Source organism: Oncorhynchus clarkii, chromosome 10, assembly GCF_045791955.1.
Source record: "Oncorhynchus clarkii lewisi isolate Uvic-CL-2024 chromosome 10, UVic_Ocla_1.0, whole genome shotgun sequence".
NCBI classification, from domain to species: Eukaryota; Metazoa; Chordata; class Actinopteri; order Salmoniformes; family Salmonidae; genus Oncorhynchus; species Oncorhynchus clarkii.
Genome location: NC_092156.1, coordinates 51,741,905 through 51,754,276, shown reverse-complemented (window position 1 = coordinate 51,754,276; position 12,372 = coordinate 51,741,905).

Sequence of the window (12,372 nt, the reverse complement as noted above, 5' to 3'; positions counted from 1 at the left end):
AAAGCGAGTCGAGTGGAGTTGGAGAAGATGAATGGAAAACAGTAGTGTTGAAGAATGGAATGAAAATAAGAAAGTGTTGAAAACTGAAGGGGATGATGAATGTGTGTCAGACAAGTTGTTGTTTCTTGTTTGGATGCGATTTTTGGATAACAATGTTTATCTGGGATATCAGTTTGGGGGTTTCGAAGAAGGTGAATCTTGTGCTGGTAAAAGTGGGATCAGTCAGTGTGACCACGAGTGGACTGATTAATAGTGTGTCTGAGGAACAGAGGAAGAAGGCAGTGACCACTGGGCACAGACATCAATTCAACATCTATTCCACATTGGTTCAACACCATTTCATTGAAATGACATGGAAACAATGTTGATTCAACCCGTGTACCCTTGCGACAAGAATCCCCAGTGTGGTTAGTGTGGCACCCCCCCCCCCTATTTTACACATTGTGAACATTTTGCAGTTTTAAAGCAAATTTCCAATAAACAAATGTTTTATCATGGCTTATGACGTGTTTATATGCTATCTGGGGGGCCTAACCCCCATGGCCGTGATGAAATTGTGGTGGGGATCATGACTCAGAGTTCATGGAATGCCCTGTAAAGGCTTCTTCATACATAGGGTTGGTTTACTTCTAGCAGAACTTGGCTAAGTGAAGCGAATATCTCCCTAAAGACCTTCGCTTGAAAAATGAAAAAAAAAAACAGCAACATTACTGTTGTTTGAGCTACTGTAGCAACAACATAGCCATAACACTTCCTCAAAATAATCTGAATTTATCTAAGATAAATTGAAAAATTCCTTGATTAAGACCTCTTTGGCAAAAACATACATTTATTACAGATTTCTTATCTGTAATAAATGTATATTTTTGCCAAAGAGGTCTTAATCAAGGAATTTTTCAATCTAACAAAGATGTTTGGAGCAGTTTTTCTCAAGTGAAAAAATCTGCATGAAAACTAGTAGTCTCTTGTTGAATGACAACAAACACTTCACTGAAGAATCCCCTTCCATAGTTCATTCCTACAAGGAGTAGTACTGTTGACCAATCACCGACCGAAGGGGCGTAGACTTTGGCAACCGAGCTTCAACTTGTGTCAAGAAAAAAGTGTGTGTGCAGGGAATAGACAAAAATTTGGACAATAACTTCAAAAAATATTGGCATAATATATGCGCAAACTGTTTAGACTGGGAAGCATGTGACAGGCTAAAGAAAGTAGGAGGTTGAGGTGACAAAAGTTAGGGTGGTCCATCAGATTTGCTATGTGTAGGCAATCAAAATAATTGTGGGAGCTAGTGACACTAGTGTTGAAGATATGGTAGTGGCTGTACCAGAGCCCACAGTGAATATCCATCAATCAAGAGCACCGGATATGCTACATGTGAAGAAAGTGGATTTGTGGCATTCATTGCAACTATGATAAACTGCACAGGTCAAATAAAAAGGAAGACGAAGCAAAATCTTTGTGGATGCGGAGGAAAAATATCTCGGGCTTCAGGAATTCAAATCTGCAAGGGTTATTGGCGACGGAAAATGTGATGGCCCTCCCAGGCTCCTGGATAATTAATTTTAACAGATGGAGGGAGCATTTTGATGAGTGATTTTGGGGTAGTTAATGAGTTTTTTTTCTTTCTTAATATTTTATTTTATTATGTTTTTTTGCTGCACAGTAGGTGGCGGCAATACAACTTTTTGGACGTAGTCCGCTGCAAAACCCCAACAAAGAAGATTCAATCAAATACAGAAGGGGAAACCCAGAAACGTCACAGGGGCTATAAAGCTGATGCATCTGTTTAGAATGTTTTCTCAGCACAGAGCTGAAGATGGAGTTACATCGGTATGTCACTGCTAGCAAAGCCCGGAGAAGAGGAATATTGGAACAGGGAGACGGAAAGGTTGATTTCGGAGGAGGAAAAAGAGGAAGAAGAGGTAGAAGAGAATGAGGAAAGCAGCGGTTGAATCTGAATTTGGGAGATGATGTGTCAAATAAGGGAGATGGTTCACTCTGTGCCAAGCAACTTGACTAAAGGTCATTGAAAGGAGTGATTTCTGGGGTAGTGTTAAGTGTGAAGGTGGAGCAACTGAAGTTGAAGATTCCTGGTATTTGTAATGCCCATCATTTGGTGCGACACAGACTCGGTGGGGAGCGTGGTGAAACGGAGGTGTCAGTCTGTCCTTTTGAGTTTTGATTCTTTACCTTTTGGCTTTTGTGCCAAATCCCACTGCGGTGTTTCAGGTGCCACGATTGTGTGTAGGAGAGAGATTCCAAAATGTGGGAAGTGTGCAGGAGGGCATTGGAGAGAGGATTGCATAGTTTCTGTGGGAAAAGTTGTCATCTGAAGGGGTAACCATGTTGCTAGGGATCGGAAGTGTCTGGTAGGAGAGAGGCAGGTTGAAATGGCCATGGTCAGAAGTGAAGAAGGTGTTTTATGCTGAGGCAGTCAAGAAAGTAGAGGAAGATGGCTCAAGGGTGAGATCCTGAGAGGGACCCTGTGAGTAGTAGATCTGTGCCAGCACAGAGGGATAGACCAAACTGTACTTGGGTGTACGAGATTTGACTTCAGAAGAGTTACAGAGTGTGTTGAGAGGTGGTGTCCTGTCCACCCAGGCCTTTGGCGTGGTGCAGGAGCAGATAGGGTCAAAGTAGTGGGATGGGGTAGTGGGTTTTTTAATGACTGTAGGGTTAGTTGGAAGGGTGTTTATATTTTTTCTATACATTTTTTTTCTTCCATTTTGTATCACAAAGTGTAACGGATTTATACTATTGTCCAGTTGCGGACGATAATGCACCATATTGGATGCCCACCACCATTAAAGCCCACTGCAGAAGAATAACGTTTTCTTACCACCAAATATGGTAGTGGCAGGAAGTTCAGTCGTAGGTAGTGGGAGATTTTGTCAACAATGAAACATCTGATCTCAATACATTTTTCTATTCCCAAAACTACAATCTGTTACAAACACACTGCACTAAGCCTTATAGACTTGACACTTTGCCAAAGTGTAAAAAAAAAAATTTGTTTAGAAGGAGTGCAAGGTCGAATTGAGTTTGTGCACACACAGACTTCACAGAGGAGACGTTCCCTAACGGAAATATGCAAATACAAGCTACAATGAGCCAATAGGATCTCGCTAGCTCTTGATTTAACCACCTCCTTGCATGTTCTGCCCACTATGTTTAATTTGCTCCCACTGTAAACGACACAGATTAACCATCTTGGGTTAGTTGTAAATATATTTGATTCAATGCATTCTTTTGAATGAGTGTTGCTTGCTGTTGATGGTGAATAGGGCTCCAACGAGGGGTTCCGGAAGTGGATTCTCACTATTGTTATTTTACTGCTGCTCTTTAACTACTTATTTTATTTCCTTTTATAATTCATATTTAGACTGCATTGTTGGGGCTTGTAAGTACGCATTTACTTACTGTAAACCTGTTGTATTCAGTGCATGTGACTAATAACATTTGATTTGAGCAAACTCCAAGCGGGCTGTCATTTACTGACGAATGGCTTCGGTCTTGCCACTCTACCATAAAGGCCTGATTTGTTGGAGTGCTGCAGAGATGGTTGTCCTTCTGGAAGGTTCTCCCATCTCCTTAGAGGAACTCTGGAACTCTGTCAGAGTTCCAGAGCCCTTCTCCCCCGAATGCTCAGTTTGGCCGGGTGGACAGTTCTAGGAAGAGTCTTCGTGGTTCCAAACTTCTTCCATTTAAGAATGATGGAGGCCACTGTTCTTGGGGACCTCCAATGCTGCAGAAATATCTATGTATATACAGTGCCTTGCGAAAGTATTCGGCCCCCTTGAACTTTGCGACCTTTTGCCACATTTCAGGCTTCAAACATAAAGATATAAAACTGTATTTTTTTGTGAAGAATCAACAACAAGTGGGATACAATCATGAAGTGGAACGACATTTATTGGATTTTTCAAACTTTTTTAACAAATCAAAAACTGAAAAATTGGGCGTGCAAAATTATTCAGCCCCCTTAAGTTAATACTTTGTAGCGCCACCTTTTGCTGCGATTACAGCTGTAAGTCGCTTGGTATATGTCTCTATCAGTTTTGCACATCGAGAGACTGACATTTTTTCCCATTCCTACTTGCAAAACAGCTCGAGCTCAGTGAGGTTGGATGGAGAGCATTTGTGAACAGCAGTTTTCAGTTCTTTCCACAGATTCTCGATTGGATTCAGGTCTGGACTTTGACTTGGCCATTCTAACACCTGGATATGTTTATTTTTTAACCATTCCATTGTAGATTTTGCTTTATGTTTTGGATCATTGTCTTGTTGGAAGACAAATCTCCGTCCCAGTCTCAGGTCTTTTGCAGACTCCATCAGGTTCTTCCAGAATGGTCCTGTATTTGGCTCCATCCATCTTCCCATCAATTTTAACCATCTTCCCTGTCCCTGCTGAAGAAAAGCAGGCCCAAACCATGATGCTGCCACCACCATGTTTGACAGTGGGGATGGTGTGTTCAGGGTGATGAGCTGTGTTGCTTTTACGCCAAGCATAACGTTTTGCATTGTTGCCAAAAAGTTCAATTTTGGTTTCATCTGACCAGAGCACCTTCTTCCACATGTTTGGTGTGTCTCCCAGGTGGCTTGTGGCAAACTTTAAACAACACTTTTTATGGATATCTTTAAGAAATGGCTTTCTTCTTGCCACTCTTCCATAAAGGCCAGATTTGTGCAATATACCACTGATTGTTGTCCTATGGACAGAGTCTCCCACCTCAGCTGTAGATCTCTGCAGTTCATCCAGAGGGATCATGGGCCTCTTGGCTGCATCTCTGATCAGTATTCTCCTTGTATGAGCTGAAAGTTTAGAGGGACGGCCAGGTCTTGGTAGATTTGCAGTGGTCTGATACTCCTTCCCTTTCAATATTATCGCTTGCACAGTGCTCCTTGGGATGTTTAAAGCTTGGGAAATATTTTTGTATCCAAATCCGGCTTTAAACTTCTTCACAACAGTATCTCGGACCTGCCTGGTGTGTTCCTTGTTCTTCATGATGCTCTCTGCGCTTTTAACGGACCTCTGAGACTATCACAGTGCAGGTGCATTTATACGGAGTCTTGATTACACACAGGTGGATTGTATTTATCATCATTAGTCATTTAGGTCAACATTGGATCATTCAGAGATCCTCACTGAACTTCTGGAGAGAGTTTGCTGCACTGAAAGTAAAGGGGCTGAATAATTTTGCACGCCCAATTTTTCAGTTTTTGATTTGTTAAAAGTTTGAAATATCCAATAAATGTCGTTCCACTTCATGATTGTGTCCCACTTGTTGTTGATTCTTCACAAAAAAATACAGTTTTATATCTTTGTTTGAAGCCTGAAATTTGGCAAAAGGTCGCAAAGTTCAAGGGGGCCGAATACTTTCGCAAGGCACTGTAGGTACCCTTCCCCAGATCTGTGCCTCGACACAATCCTGTCTCTGAGCTCTACACATAAATCTTTCGACTTGGTTTTTGCTCTGACATTATTATTATTATTTTTTTCTGTTATTTTACCAGGTAAGTTGACAGAGAACACATTCTCATTTACAGCAACGACCTGGGGATGAATGAGCCAATTGTAAATTAGGTGACATGCACTGTCAAGTGTGGGACCTTATATAGGCAGGTGTGTTCCTTTCCAAATGACAGACTTTCTAAATACCTGTTTTTTCAGTGTCATTATGGGGTATTGCATGTAGATTGAGGGAGAAAAAATGATGTAATCAATTTTAGAAGAAGGCTGTAACATAAAATGTGTAAAGTCGAGGGTTCTGAATACTTTCCTAAGGCACTGAATGTATGTGTGTCATGGGATGTATAGACATTATGGACAGTATGTGGATAGAATATTTAGTATATCTGTAGAATATGTAGGATACAATAGCATGTGTATGTATATATATATATATATATATATATATATATATATATATATATACACAGCAATAGCTGAATAGGATGGCATTGACAAGAATACAGTATATACATATGAAATGAGTAAAATAGTATGTAAACATTATTAAAGTGACCAGTGTTCCATTATTAAAGTGACCAGTGATTCCATGTTTATGTACATAGGGCAGCAGCCATACTATTTTTGTCCAGACTGCATCAGATACATGGTCTACACATACTGAGATAGAGGGGCGCTGTTTCGCTCGATCGGATGTTTTATCTGATATTGATGCTTCTTTCTGTCGGTGTGCGTCTCTGTCAAATAAATGATCAATATTTTTATATTTTATCTGGATGGGCAAGGGGGTATGGTAGGGCGGGCCAGGCCCCCTAAGGCCCGCCCATAACGTTGGCCCTGGCCAGCTGTTTGCCAACTGTGCTAAACTGAACCATGCATACAAACCCTGCTGAAAAAGAACATTACCCAATTTTAATAATTGTAATGGTTCTAGTGCCCACAAAGAGTATGCACAATAAATTGGTGTCTATTAATTGAGTAACATTCAGATAACTGGTCAGCAGTTTAATCAGATTTCAACCAAAAACCAGATCACAACCAATACAAGACATTTTTCATGACGTCAAAAAGACTGGGTCAAACGGCAGTCAAGCATCGATCATCATCCCCAGAATAAGACCCTCAATATCTATTGGAAAAAGGCATCAAAATCACTGTGCACTTTCACCACCCTGTGAAGGTCATCATAACTTATTTCATCTGTAGCCTAATAAACTGCATGCTTTACCGAGTCGTAGTGGGAGGACCACACACCATACCATAGCAATTCACAAAGTTTACTTCGATAGTATGGTCTTTATATCAATATTTGCGCATAAAGGCATCTCCACCATTTCTCACATAGCCTAATTCATTTTACTGACAAAAAGAGCCCACCATGTCAAACGAACAAATGATCTGTCTGCAAATATAAAATTGTACTGACACTACCCATTTCCATCACAGCTGTCGTGATTTTTTAAATACGGTGTGACTTTACTCGCATAAAAACTGTGGAGGGAAATGTGGTTATGGTCTGACTTTCGGTTGTTGTAGATGCACCTCCCCCGACTTCACTCCTCAACTTTCGTCTGCACTCGGTTGCTTCAGCCTTACCACTCAAAACAAGCCCAATGAACTACAGTAAGTAGACCAGATCATGGAGAATAAGAGTCTTCTAGTAGCCAAAAGGCCATTAGCATGGGCAGCGCCATTGAGGGCTTTTTAATGTTGTCAAATGGGTGGGACTTCCAACTTCATTGGCTGAACCCTCCTGTTGAAGTCATGTCCATTTGGGTCATCAGGAGGGAACAGCCAATCGTGAAGAAGAAAATGTACTCTTCGCTAAGCCCCGTCACCCTTGGTTACTCTTGCAACCTCGGATAACATTTTCCCGGGAAGCCCAATTCAACCACTGGCGAAATCCCCTCACAATGATCTCAAACTGTGTTTCTAATACACAATTAAAAATAATTAAATACAAACTACCCCTTGACAATCAGGAAACTCTTGGGTATGTTGTGCTGGACTGTCAATACAATTGCTTCATAGGAACCTGGTAAAATTATGTTTGTAGTATAGCTAGCCATGAATGGCTCTGAATTCACTGTCAGCATGCAGTCAAAGCTAAAACCACTTTTGGAGCTAACTAGTGCTCTCAAATCCTGATGTCGAAAAAAGATGGGAGTTGTATTCATAAAATTGCTAACTAACATGCATTGAGAAAACAAGTTATAGTAGATTACCTTGAAATGAGGGAAAGGCTACTTACTTCGTCGGAGGACGAGGCTTCATCAACGTTTAAGAAATTCATATTCCTCCCTAAAATCTCACCAGAAGGAACAGATTGATGGTTTCAGCCATGGTATTCTCATTTTCCTTTATTGTTTAACTTTACCTAACAAGCATCAAGTTACTATTTTTCGGAATACTCAGGTACTTCAATTTATTCGTTTGTTCTTGTATGACCAGAAAACCTATTTTGTTTACAAATTTACGAAGAAGACTGAAAGCTGCATTTATTTTTTTATGTATACAGTAACTAAGATACTGTTTTAAAGGGCATACAGGTCTGCTCTGACTTTACACGGTTATTGTTCTATTTAGTTATTAATACTTATTTCCAAGTGAAATAGGTCTTAGGAACATGTATATGTAAAATATTTTTTTATGATTAGTTTTCATATGCACTTAAAATAGTAGATACCCTTTTATTTAAGTTATTATTTTGTATTTTATTTTTCAGAATAGTTCCTGATTACACTTTTTAGTCTCTCTTACTACAATAACCCTTGGTTTGGTCTTGAACATAATTTTCAGTTGACTTGAATTTCAAAGCCGGATAACGTCTACCTCAAAGTTTATGGAATAAGCTATTTTCACCTTAATTGACTTAAATGGTGCAGATCTCGGTTCCTTGTAATTTATGTTCACTGCTCCTACGTTTTTGACTCATCCTACTACAGTTAATATTTTTATATAATCTTTGTTTTGTCTTTGTCTATAGTTTCTCTTAATGCTAGGGGGTTACGAAATAATGTGAAGCGCAAGGCCTTATTTTTATTTGCTAAATAATTTAGAACAGCTTTTTTCTTTTTTCAAGAGTCTCACTCCATTTCGGCCTCAGGTCACAGTGGGGCAACGATATTTGGCTTTCCCATGGATCTGAACGCTCCGCTGGTGTCACTACAATGAAAAATAGAATTGGGGTTTTATACTTTTTATGGAAAAAGTTTGATCTTACTGATATATAGAGAGAGAGGGTTCTGGCTGACAGATCATTCACTTTGAGTAACAAAACAGGTTCCAGACAACCCAGAATAGATTTTTGGCTTATATCAAAATGTATTGATAGTGTGTTACTACAAATATTTGTACTGCTCCCCTCACAGACCATAGGGTTATTTACATTGATATCAAAATATTTACCCCTGATACTAACCTTGGTAGAGCATCTTACTGGAAGCTAAATAGCTCATTATTAAATTATATAGTTAAGTTTGAGGTTAAAGATCTGCTTTCACACGTTTGGGAAAGGGCTTGTGAAGAAAAATCTTATTGCAAGAACTGGGAGCTCTTTAAATTTGAGGTGTCCAAATACCTTAGAAAATATGGTAGTAATCTTGCTAAGACCAGAAGAGCTGAGGAGGAAAAGGTGATCTTTAAGATAACTTCCCTTTCTCAGAGGTCCCCAGCCGGCCTCTCGGGGGAGGAGAAGATGGAACTAATTGAGTTACAAAATAAACTGGATAATATATATATATATATATATATATAGATTAAAAGCAGAAGGAGCCTTTATTAGATCTAGGAAAAAATTGATTGAGGAGGGAGAACATAATTCATCCTGTTTCTTTAGACTTAAAAAAATTCACTCTGAAAATAACACTATCCATAAGTTAAACATTGATGGTGTTATTACAGATGACCAAAAATTAATCGCTAAATACTGTAGCATTTTATACAGAAAATTGTAAAGCTCTACGTACTGTCAGGAATCCACAGATATGTTTTTTTGACTCACTGAATAATGTTCACTCTATCAGTGATATAGAATCTAAACAGTGTGATGAACTCATAAAACTTGAAGAGATTATAGAGTCTATCAAACATCTAAGGAACAATTAATCACCAGGTGTTGATGGAATTACATCAGAATTTTACAAATTATTTTCTGAACAAGTAGCTCCCTTCCTATTTTAAGTCTTTTTTAGAGAGAATTAAAAACAATGTTCGCCCTCCTACAAGTGAGTAAGGGGTTAATAACACTGATACCTAAGCCTAAAAAAGAAGTGCTGCTCATCGATAACTGGCGTCCAATTTGTCTTCTTAATAATGACTATAAGATATTAGCCTTACTACTTGCAAAAATAATTAAAGAAGTCCTGGATGCAATCATTGATGAAACACAGTCTGGCTTCATGAGGAACAGACATTTTTCTTACAATGTCAGACTAGTATTAGACATACTTGACTACTCAGACCTAATAACTGAGGATAGCTTCATATTATTTTTAGATTTTTATAAAGCATTTGACACAGTGGAGCATCAGTTCCTCTTCCACTCCCTTGAGAGACTTGGCTTTGGTTTTTTTTCTGTAATGCTATTAAGACTGTCTATGCAAATGGTAACAGCTCTATCAAATTGAAATATGGCACCTCACCTATATTTGAGTTAAAGAGAGGAATTAGGCAAGGTTGTCCTATCTCTCCATAACTGTTTTTATTAATCACCCAACTTCTTGCAAATTCTTTAAATAATAGTCCTGTACAAGGTATTTCCATAGCTGGTAAAGAAATTATTATAAGCCAGCTGGCTAACGATACTACACGTTTTCAGAAAGATGCTAACCAAATTCCCATATCGATCAATGTAATACAATCCTTTTCCAAAGCGTCTGGTCTATATCTTAATATTAATAAATGTGATCTCATGGCTGTCAAAGATTGTGTGACACCTTCATATTATGGTATTCCAGTAAAAGAAGAACTTACATATTTAGGCATAACCATTACTAAGGATCAGAAGTCTCGAGGCTTACTAAATTTTAACCCTCTTATTAAAAAACCCCAGAAGAAGCTAAATCAATGGCTACAGAAGGACTTATCTTTAAAAGGAAGAGTCCTTATAACCAAGGCTGAAGGTATCTCTAGACTAACATATGGCGCTCTATCTTTATATCTTGACTGTAAAATAAGCAAGGAGATAGACCAGATGCTTTTCAACTTTCTGTGGAGAAACCGTACCCATTACATTAGGAAAACTGTAATGAAATGAAAACTGTAATGAACACTGATGAAAATGGTGGGCTGAATTTTCTGGACTTTACTACCTTAAATAATACTTTTAAGATCAATTGGATAAAACAATTCCGAAGAAGACCCACTTCTATCTGGAATTGTATTCCTCATCAAGTCTTCTCTACTTTTGGTGGCCTTAACTTCATGTTGTTTTGAAATTATAATATTGACAAAGTTCCAGTGAAACTTTCTGCTTTTCATCGGCAGGTTTTCTTGTCATGGTCCTTAATTTATAAACACAATTTTTCTCCACACAGATATTATGTATGGAATAATTGGGATATATTGTATAAAAATACTTATTTGTTTTTAGAATATTGGTTCCGAAATAATATCCTATTGGTGAGCCAACTTGTAAATGCAGAGGGTCTTTTACTCAGTTATAAGGAATTCTTATCACTTTACAAGGTCCCTGTAACACCTAAAGATTTTGCAATTGTTTTAGATGCCATTCCCTCAGGTGTTGCTCTGTTATTCAGGAACGTGTCAAGACCTTGTTGACTCATCAGTAGGAAAGATTTGTTTCTCTTTTGGCCCATTCAACAACAGATACAAACCTTGTTTCAGCAGGATGTTATCCTGCCAACCAAGATATGAAGAAGTTTAAGGAAAACATCAACTCAAATTGCTTTTTTTGTAATGACCACCCAGAAACAGTGTTGCATATTCTTTGGCATTGTATTCATGTAAGAAAACTGTGGCAAGACATCAGTAGATTTATAATTGAACAATTTTATGAAGGTTTAACACTATTGTGGAGAGATGTACTGCTTGGATTCTTTACCTACGATAGGAATAATGTAATTAATTTCATTATTCTTTTGGCCAAATTTCATAGTCACAAATGTCAATTTACAAACAAAAGAAACATTTTCTTACCCTACAAAAATAAATTGAACTGTATTTTAAGACAATTAAATACTCTACTAACAAAAAAGCTGTTAGAATTATAAGTATATGTATGTCCCTTAAGGTCCTTGTGTAATGTGATATTGTACCCCCTAGCTCAATTGTCCATTGTATATGATCTATATATATATATTTGTATTCCCTTTCTGTATTGATTTGTTGTTAATAAAAAATAAATGTTCAAAAAAATTACAATGAAAGATTACCTTCAGCTAACATCACTTATTGTGAATATTGAAGCATTTGTGTAATCATAAAAAGCGTATAATGTATGAAGGTCATGTTAACTGATAAATCATAGAATTAAACGTATTGGATCCCTTAAATCTGTGTTAACCTCAGATCTTATTTTCGGCGTTAATCCCAAAACTTTATTATTTCCCCATTGCCATGGCTGAACTAAGAGAGAACTAATTTCCGGGTTTTTTGACTACATGCTGGCGAACTCTATTATACGTCAGTGGACCAGACCCAGCTACATTGGTGTCTATGGGAGACCCACCCCGTTAAGTAGACCGGAACTGATCATTTTTTTCAATGGTAAACGTCTTGAGAGGACTATCTTCATTTATCCACCATCATTGACCCTATCTTCCACATGTTCCTTTTCTCGTCGCTGCCTTTTCTGGTCGTCATTAGTTACCACAGCCATAAAGTCATAAACCCGGCCCATTTATACACTTTCTATTCTTAAAATCCGATTTGAAACC